This window comes from Carassius carassius, chromosome 3 (genome assembly GCF_963082965.1).
Source record: "Carassius carassius chromosome 3, fCarCar2.1, whole genome shotgun sequence".
Lineage (NCBI taxonomy): Eukaryota > Metazoa > Chordata > Actinopteri > Cypriniformes > Cyprinidae > Carassius > Carassius carassius.
Genome location: NC_081757.1, coordinates 15,786,716 through 15,796,673, shown reverse-complemented (window position 1 = coordinate 15,796,673; position 9,958 = coordinate 15,786,716). Strand labels below are relative to the sequence as shown.

Below are 9,958 nucleotides of genomic sequence, written 5' to 3'. Positions count from 1 at the left end.
GCTCTCCAAAAAGAACATTGCTGCCTGTCTGCAGTTTACTAAAGATAATGTGGACAAGCCAGATGTATATTGAAGAAATGTTTTGTGGACAGACGTGGCCAAAAAAATAAAATTGGTTTAAATCAGAAGCATAATGCTTGGAGAAGGAAAGCACTGCATTCCAGCATAAGAACCTTATCCTGTCTGTAAAATATAGTGGTATTAGTATCATGGTTAGTATTACCTGTTTTGCTGTATCTGGGCCAGGACATCTTGCCATTGTTGATGGAACAATGAATTCTGAATTAAACCAGCAAATTATAAATTAAAATATTAGGACATCTGTCCAAGAACTGTATCTTAAGGAATAAAAGGGTCACGTGTGCTTGGGGTCATTGTATTACTATGTCATTCTACAAAAGATTGGTTAAAGAAGAACAAAGTTAATGTTTTGGAATGGCTGAGTCAAAATCCGGACCTTAATCCAATTGAAATGTTGTGGAAGGAGCTGAAGCAGAAAACACAACCACACTGCAGAGTTGAGGTGGTTCTCCCTGAGGAATGGGCTAAAATTCCTACAAGTCGTTGTGCAAGACTGATCAGCAGTTATAAGAAACATTTACTTGCCGTTATGGCTCGGTCACAGCAGATACTGAAAGCAAAGATTCACATATTTCTGCCACTGACAGATATGTCAGACACTGGATCATTTTTCTCAATAAATAAATGGCAAAGTATATACTATATTTTTGTCTCATTTGTTTGATTGGATTCTCTGTCAACTTTCAGGACAATCTGATGATCTTTTGGTTCAGATATATTGAAAATACTGAAGGGTTAACAAACTTTAAAGCAGTACTGCTGATTTGCTGATGATGATGTGCATTTTTTTTTGTGGTCCCAGGTAGAAATTTATTTTAGAAGTGTTTTTGAGCAGCACATCTGCATATTAAAATTATTTCTGAAGGATTATTTGACACTGAAGACTGGAGTAATGGCTGCTGAAAATTCAGCTTTGCCTTCATAGGAATAAATTACTTTAAAAAATTATTATAATTGATTATAGTAAGTTTGCTGCATGTGTGTATGTATTTATTGTCTCTGCCCATTTCATTGTAGAAATGCTATTGTACCTCACAGTTACATCCACTGTGGTGCCCTGACAGACAGGACAGAAAGGGAAACAGCAGCAGGATGTGATTATGAAGTTAATCATCAGGTATGTCCATAATGGTCATTAACTATAAACCTGTTGCAAGTGGAAATTTAAAACTTTAGTAATCAGACAGGATTAAGGGAACATTTCCTCCAGTGGTCATTAAAAGTGTAATAGCTCAATCTCTCTGCTAAGGTCATACAGCAGCAGTGCCAACAAACCGTCCATTTCTTGAATGGCCTGCCCTGAACAGTTTTGTGCCCCATCTCTCTGACAAAAATCAGATGTAATAACCACAGGAGCCGAGTGCATGGTGTTCCGCACAGATGGACCGATAAAGTTGGGAAGGTTTCACTTAATCCTTATTCGGACAAAGTTTTTGAAGCTCTTTTGAGCCATTGATCTGCTTTTTACTTCGGTTTTTTAACAGCAAAGCTTATGCTATCATCACACATTTCTCCAATTATTTATTATTATTGCACATGCAGTTCACATCGTCATTCTTACAATGATAAATGTCTGTCATGTACCAACATTTTAGGGTGTTGAGAAATTATGATATATCGGCGCTGCTTTAATTGTTAATATATTGTTTTGGCAGAGCGAGTGGAGCAGGCATCTTCAGGATGATTCACAGCAGATATGAAAGATTTGCACCATGCTGAGAAGGTGACTGTTTGAGGAAATATTTTATTTGCACATAAATTACATTACATATGCAGTGATGCATCACACAAAGAGCGGGACATGAGTAATGGATGATGATTCATATTCTGTGATGAGTGTGTGAGTTGTGTAGGAAAGTGTGACAGCCACAGATCATCTCAGCACAGTTGGGTTCTTCCTCTGAAACGCCACATGAAGTGACTTTAATACTGGTTTTCATCAGAAGAGTGTGAGCTTCCTCTGACATGTTCCCCAGTGTGTGTGTGTGTGAGTGTGTGCGCGCGCTCTAATGAAGAGGGCTTCACACTGGCATGATTACAGCTTCTACTGGTTAATTCTGAGGTGAATTAATGGGCTCAGTAAAGCAAATAATTGGGACAAATAAGTAATTAAGAGATTGGAAAGGATAAGATTAAATCTAAAGGACCTTTAATTTAACATGATTATGAAGTTCTCCTTTAGCTCCTCAATCAGACGGAGCAGGGCTGAAATGAGCTCTTACTGCTAATGATTTCCTTTGGTTACTGGTGCACTGAGGGTGGTTGTCACCTCGTTGCCTCAGAAATGTCATTAAATCCTTAAAAGCCAATGTTTTTATATTCATGAGCATCTTCTTTTCCTTATTTTCAGTTGCTGTGTTGTTCGTGAAGACCTGAACCTCAACAGTCCAAGTAAAGCCTGACCTGGTTGTCTGGTGCTAACACTGATCGATGAATCTCAGTGCCGACGAGGCGCCAGTGGTCCGTCCTCTCAAGGTATGTTGTGAATGACGCTGTGACTCTAAATAAACAGTCGTAATGAGAATAATTAGAGAGTTGATGATAATGACATTGAGAGAATTGGAACAGATGGGGCTGGTTGTAATTCATACCTCTTGACACCATAAGCGTTTTTCTTTCTAATCTGATGAGGTACTTTTTTCCGACTCTGTCCCTGATCGCTACTGTGACTGAGCTGACCCACCTACACACACATTTCACAATGCTAATATGTTCTCACATCGGGCTATCAGTGCACACAGGAGCAGATGGTGATGTTTGTGTGTGCGTGAGAGAGAGACACAGTTGGTGGTTGGTGCACAACCGCTTCTGTCAGTAAATACTCTCCACCTTCACGCCATTCATACGCTCGACTGCGTATTACTTTTCATTTCCCAGGTTTACATGCAGATGAATGCGTTTTGTTTTATTTAACATAATGCAAAGCTGGTTTCTATGTGAACAAGTAAGTAATGGATTATTCTGCTTCACTAACAACACTGTAAACAACCAGTATAACCTAAATTACATGCACACTACAGTAAGTTAAGTAAATTGTTTATAATTTTGTTGCAGCATAGATTAGAGCAGGGCTTTTCAAACTGGGTCTTAATCAAATGAATAAAAAGGAACAGAGGCTATTGTTTATGAGGCTGGAAGCCCTAAGGCTTAAACTTGGGTGGGGATGTGCAATGATGTGGAGGTGGAAAAACACAGTCTTTACATAAGAATTCCCAAACATATCATTTGCCTCCTCTCAAAGACTTTGGCTCAGTCATTTTATCCCATTTCTAGGATATAGACCCTCCACGTTCCTTCCTTTGACAGTTAATAGACAAGTGAAGCAAATCATTAATATCACATTGCTTTGACTTGAGGTGCCTTATGCATTGTATGGCATCTTTCCATCCCTACCCTACAGCATTACCACCAAGAAAGGGAGGAAACGGCAGATGGATGAATGAAAGAGAAAGGTTGAAAGAGTGGTAGGAGGAGAAGATACTGATCACTGAAAATCTGCTGGCACAAGTGCTCTTCTTTACTGAATGACTGGAGAAAAGGAGATTGTTGATTGTGTTGTGGATGTGCCGTCGAGCTTTTGCTCTGTCAGGTGAGGATGCAAATGGAGACTTGATGCTTGGGTAATTGCTTACCTTCAGTACTACTGTTTTACATCTATTTGGCTACAAAGGAAACTTGTTTTTGTGTATCAAGCACTTCAGATTTATGCAAACATGTATAGTATGTATGGGAACACTTCAATATAGGGACAAATTTTCACTATTAACTAGTAGTTTTTAGCATCCCTACTATTAATATACTGACTGTTTTTTTGTGCTTATAAAGCACATTTTCTGCATGATCATATTCTACATCCCTAATCCTACCTTACTTACTATGAATATGCAGCACATTAGGAGTTTATTGAGGCAGAAGTCATAGTTAATGGTTTGTTAATAGCGAGAATTGGACTGAGGAGAAGTCTGACTGTATGTATGTATGACAATAGGTATATTCTAATATATTGTGTGTACAGTCAGTACAGGCTAAGCCAAATGTCAATATAGCTAAATATTTTCATTTTTTGTAGTTAAAATATTCAAATGAAATATTTAAGTTTAAGTGCATATGCATATTGAAATTAAAAAGAATATTCAATGAATACCAAACTGTTATGTTTGATGAGACTCGGGGACGAAGGCAAGAGGATCTGAATGCAGAGAGTTTTATTAATGGAATTAACAGGAACCAAAACAAAAGAAAAACATTACAAAACAAGAGTCCTAAAACACACAAAAAAAAACAGAAGGCACAGGTTGGAGTTATGACACACAAATACAAAAGAAATAGTATGCTCTGTGCTCTCAAAAGTATTCAAAGTTTTACCTATCTAATTTAAGGGGTGAGACAAAGCACCGATTTCTAATGGACCACAAAACAACTCATTACCCATATATTTGTATTTTTTTAATTGCATTGTTTAATTGCTTTATTAAATGTTATAATGAGAAACAGAAGTAGAATCAGAAGAGAAATGGAAAACAGATGGGTGCAAGTTTTTTAGTTCTGATATGACAGCAGTTAATCCCACCATAAACAGAATTGTGTGGAGAATAAATGAACTGTTTTGATCATTTTGGTGAAGTGGAAAGCAAACCAAATGTCAAATTAAATACTGGCAGTTTTACATGTTTAATATTATTATACTTCAAAAATGATTTTATGGTATACTATAAATAATTGCCCTTTTTTATATTCAGTTATATGTGTTTTCCAGAAATGTGAGGGATAGATGTTTCTGCCTCTTGTTCTTTTTCTGTCTCTCTGTAAGCAAGCCAAAACAGTATATTGCTAATGCTAGCAGCATGTAAGTGTGCGCTTTTTGTTTCATGCATGTGTGCTAACAGGAAATCCCAGGAAGAGATAATGAGCGTGAAGCTGCAGTGGTCAGGGCTCAGGACCCGTGCCAGCCCCTGTCTGCTTGTCCTCTCTGGGTTGGCAGAGGCGAGTGAGTGGGTTCTGTCAGTCCCTGGCACAGCAGGATGGCTGCTTTGCCACCATGTTGGGCATATTGTCTGTCTCATTTGATCAGTGTAATCCACTGATCAGTGGTGGGAATAGAAAACGGGAGAGGAGGGTGTCTGGATGTGAAAATTCTAGTGCTGGATCTGGAGATGGTTTAGTTTCGGGTTTCGTTTTGCTTTCAGCAGCTAGCATCATTTTATTTTCGGATACTCCATGAAACTTTTACAAAAAGTAAAATATGACTCATAGTTTAAATGTGGTACAGTATATGTTCATTTATTCATGAATATATTATCTCTATTTTCCTTTGCTTATATTCTTAAAGGACTATTTTGCCCATAAAAAACATTGTTAGCATTTATTCACCCTCATGGTGTTCCAAATCTGGATGACTTTCTTTCATTCTTACTCTTCATTCCCACTTACAGCGGCATCTCTTTTTTTTTCATTCTTTAAAACCTTTATTTATTTTCTAATGCAAGCTTCTGTACTGGTGTTAACTTGTTCTGTTTCTGTTTTAAAGCTTCCTCTTTCACATTAAGTCTCTCTGTGGAGTGCTTTGGAGGGGGTTAATGATACAGCAGTTTGAAATGTAAACACAGCAACAGCTGCTTAGTGACAGGAAGTTGAAGCTTCACTCACTTCTGCCTTGTTAATATCTACATTACCATCAATTAAGGCCAGTGAGGAGATGCATCGACACTGTACTTGACACGTGGTCTCAGATCTGATTTACCTTTTTTTTTTTCAGTTGGCATACATTGTTGGCATATATTGGTAGGATAGATTGGGTTATTAATATGTGAGGCTACTTGTCACTCTTTACCTGTACAAAGTCTCTTTTAAGCCAATCAGTCTACTTGATGGCCATCTTGGAAAAAACCTCAGTAGCCAGTACAACTTGTATCTACTTGAATGTGGTGCTTCCGAAATCACACACTGTCAGTCAGTGTGTACTGTACTACATTTGATGAAGTATGAACTTTATGAATGTTAAAAACATACTCTATATACTGTAGTATGAATGTTTGTAGTATAATATATAAAATTGGGAGTTAGTACATTTGCTATGTTGACAATTCAGACATACTACTCATCTCACATACTGTTTTTCACTTAGTTGGGAAGTAGACATAATTGAACGCAGAGTAAATTTTCTAAAACAGCTGGTCAAGATTGTTTAAAAATAAAGGTTCTTTATTGCCATTGATGGTTCCATTGATGGTCAAAAACCTTTAACATCCATTTAATATTTCCATTGCACAAAAAGTTCTTTATAGTAGTAAAAAATTTAGCATCATTATGAAACCTACCTTTTGGAACCTTTATTTTCAAGATATAGATGATTTGGCCGGTGCTAGCTATATGCAATATTGTGAATATAGCTATCAAATAATAAAAAAAAATAAATAAATAAAGTGTTCTTACAGTGATCAGACCATGGTTTGGGAATATGTTGGATGAGAGAAGGTTACCAATGAGATTTCTACAGTCTACTTGCACAAACACACATGCACATACACTACTGCCTTCATTCTTTGAGGTCCATAAAAATGCTCTGAAAATGTATGACCCCCACCGCTCTCTCTCTTTTTTGATCTCTCTCTCACTCTCTTTTTCTCCAACTCTCTCTTCAGACTCAAATGAAAAGTTGATGACTGTTCTCAGTACTGTTGGGCTGACCAAAGTTCATTAAAGTCATCTTGAAAATGTAAGGTTCAAAAACCTTTCAGATGGATCTCTTTGAAAACTGAATCACGGCATAATCATATTTTCCCGTAAAAGCCCCTATAGGAGTGCTCGCAGAAAGTATCTGTCTCTATTGCCTGACCGGAACGAAAACAGCCATTCTTTCTTAATGGACCTAAGGGTGAAGCGTGGTTCTCCCCGGCACTCAACAATCTAAGAGCCCCGTGTTTCAAAAAAGACACTCTTTGCTAATAATGGTATCGTAGTTGAGGATTTCTCGAAGTGGAGATGAGTGCTGTGTCACACAACCGTTCTCCAGATATAAACAAACTACACCACCCATGTTTGGGATGTTTGATGTCTTTCTTGAACTACGTCAAGGAATAGTGACATTTCCGAAGGTTTTGTATGTGTGTCTGTGTGGATATGTGAGCAAACTTGTGAAGATATGGTGTCATTGTTTAGGTTTTGCAATTAGGGCGTTATTAGTCCATCCAACTGTTGCCATGGGAGATCATGACCTCATGTCCTGAGGGGCTACGAGTGGTGTCTGAGTGCTGGTGAAGTTTGGAGAGGAGCTAATGAGATATTCTGTCTGCCTGCTGTTCCACTGAGCTCCAAATTAATCAACGTCTCGCTCTCTCTTCCCGTCTATAGGGGTGTACTACTGATGCTTTTCTCCTATTGTTGTGTAAGCCTGTGTCTATGTGTGTGCGTGCGGCTCTGTTTGGGAGGCAGCCATTACCGAGAACAAAAGACATTAATTGGCAGTTAGAGCTTAATGAGGCGGGAGAGGAAATTAACAGAGCTCATCAACAGAAACAAATCAAATCCTCCACTGAATTGATGTGGAGAGTCACTGCCACTAACCATCCAGTGTTACAATAGAGAATGGCTCATCTTAGACAAACTTTTTTTTGCAATTCATGGCAAAACTGAGAAGGTAAGAGAATTACAGAGAGGAAAAAAATGAAATAACTATGAGGAAATGGCTCCCTATTACATCTCCTTGTTCCTGGATTTCAGCTGGATTGTGATTAAGGAATCAAGCCTGTCTGCATTAGCATGTGAATAGACTGGGTCCTGAGAGCTCAGCCAGAGCCAGGAAGGAGATTGGGAGGATATTTAGCATCTATTCAGGGTGCAACAAAGGCAAGGCACCCAGGCGGACAGACAGCACAGGCCTCGGGTTGATTAGGTGGTGGGAAGCTATTCTTACAGATCGGACTCAAGTAGTATTTTGTCTAATGCTAGCTTAAATCTCTAACAAGCCTTCTGAGAAGACATGTACATGTGAAATCCACTGAGAATGGAGGGTTTTAGGGCACAGATGATTTACTTTTTTTTTTTTTACATGTGGGTAGCTACATGTGTGTTTTTTTTTTCCTCAATGTGCCTTTAAACAATTAAACTGCCTCAGTTTGACGAGGAGTCAACCAAATATATTGAAAGGTTGTTTAATCTGATTGTGTCTGGGTAAGTGGGTGTCTGAATGTCTGTGAGCAATTGAACCTATTTAGGGGGAATTAGGAGGTTGAGGACTGTGTGTGACTCCATGAAATAAAGTGTTTTATATAATCTATTGATCTATTTTATTTACATTTTCTGCCTTATTTTATTATTCCCAAACACATTTTCCTTGGCCAACACAAGTGGAGTTGTTTTAGGCATTTTAAACAGTCCAGTTCATGTATCACACATTATGTTTCATTCTCCAGGTCACCAGTCGAGATCTTTAACCACTTTGACCACAATATTGGTCAACAGATAATTCAGGTTTCTTTTTTTTTCTCTCCATAATGCTGTTTTCCCGGTCTTGTTATCCAAGCCTTTTTCCTGCCATATGTCTCAATTGACAGAGTATTGATCAGGCACTTGCTACATAATTTAAAATGTCTGTTATAAAATTACATCAAGCAAGTAGTACATTATCACAAGGTTTTTACATTTGAATGTGTGATTTATCACTGAAACAGTCTAGAATACTTTTCAGAAGCTGAGCTGGATCCTCAAAAGACCTGCATATCTCTGTCTGTCTCTTGATTTTACACTCACTGTTTACCTTAACACGGTTTCAGGGAATTACTTTTCAGTGCTGAGAGTAAGAAGAGTGGGTGGAGCATATGATGGCTTATATAAAACTGTACAATGCCATTAGGTTTCTTCTATAGCTGAAGAAAGGAAAGCATACAGAATAGCACATTCTAACCTGTCACTTTATATGCTGTGTTCGCCGTTTAATCACATGCATATAAAGTCATACATTTAAATATGAGGAGGTGCTTTTCACATCAGTTGGTAACCACAGCATGGTCTGAAATGGTCTAGCCATCCCTCAGGTCTCACAAACACAAGCTAGAGAAAATGTGATGAGTAAATTTAGTAAAGTCCACACAGAACAACACTTTTCAGACAGTAGTGGAACTGATATTATTTCTTATGTCTCTCTCTGGTTTTATTAAAGGGGGTATCCGATTGATCCTAGCCTCTACACTGATCCCAGGTCAGTAAGTGCTGTGGTCACTTGTTTAGATACTTGATCAGCCTGTGCATTGCTTACCTCTTGCTTTATTTTAAAACTGATACTAAATCAGCCTGAAGGAAGATTTATTTTTTCTTTTTTTAACTGTTTTACAGTTGCTGTCTGTATTCATAACCAAGCTCTTCCTGTAATCCTGGATTACCAGAGTGTTTCAGTCTCTGATATTATCTTGTTGACATTGCTGAGAGGTATGAAGTGCTTTTTAGCTTTGTTGGAATGCAAATCTTAAGTGAATGTCAAAGTCAAGGAATCTGACTTGTGGTAATTGCCAGGACTTTTTGTACTTTAAATGCCATAAACCAAAAACTCTAACGCAAAGAGGGGAACATTCTGATTTCAAGGGAAATGGGTCTGACAAATACTTGTGCCATCAAATGTGTCCATTTTAGAGCATTCACATTTAAATGCATGAAACAAATCCAACATTTAAAGGGATAGTAATGAGTAGCGATGACAGAATTTTCATTTTTGAGTTAACTTTCTCTTTAAATACATTTAAATGCACTTTAAATGCAAAGTTGTATGCTTGTGGACTACACAGTATAACTGAAATTGTACTAAATGTTAATCAGACTACAACTGGCTCTTGATACAATCCTGAATTGAATACAAATATTCTATTGATGGATTTTGTCATGTATA

At 37.8% G+C, this 9,958-nt stretch overlaps 1 long non-coding RNA gene across 1 annotated transcript; it reads right to left on the bottom strand.

The window, feature by feature from the left end:
- Window positions 1–1,805: 1,805 nt before the first annotated feature.
- LOC132114464 (uncharacterized) lies at window positions 1,806–2,772 on the bottom strand. Its single transcript, XR_009425326.1, has 2 exons — window positions 2,673–2,772; window positions 1,806–2,581 (listed from the first exon to the last, which is right to left on the bottom strand). It is a non-coding gene; the product is annotated as an uncharacterized LOC132114464 (long non-coding RNA).
- Window positions 2,773–9,958: the final 7,186 nt, after the last annotated feature.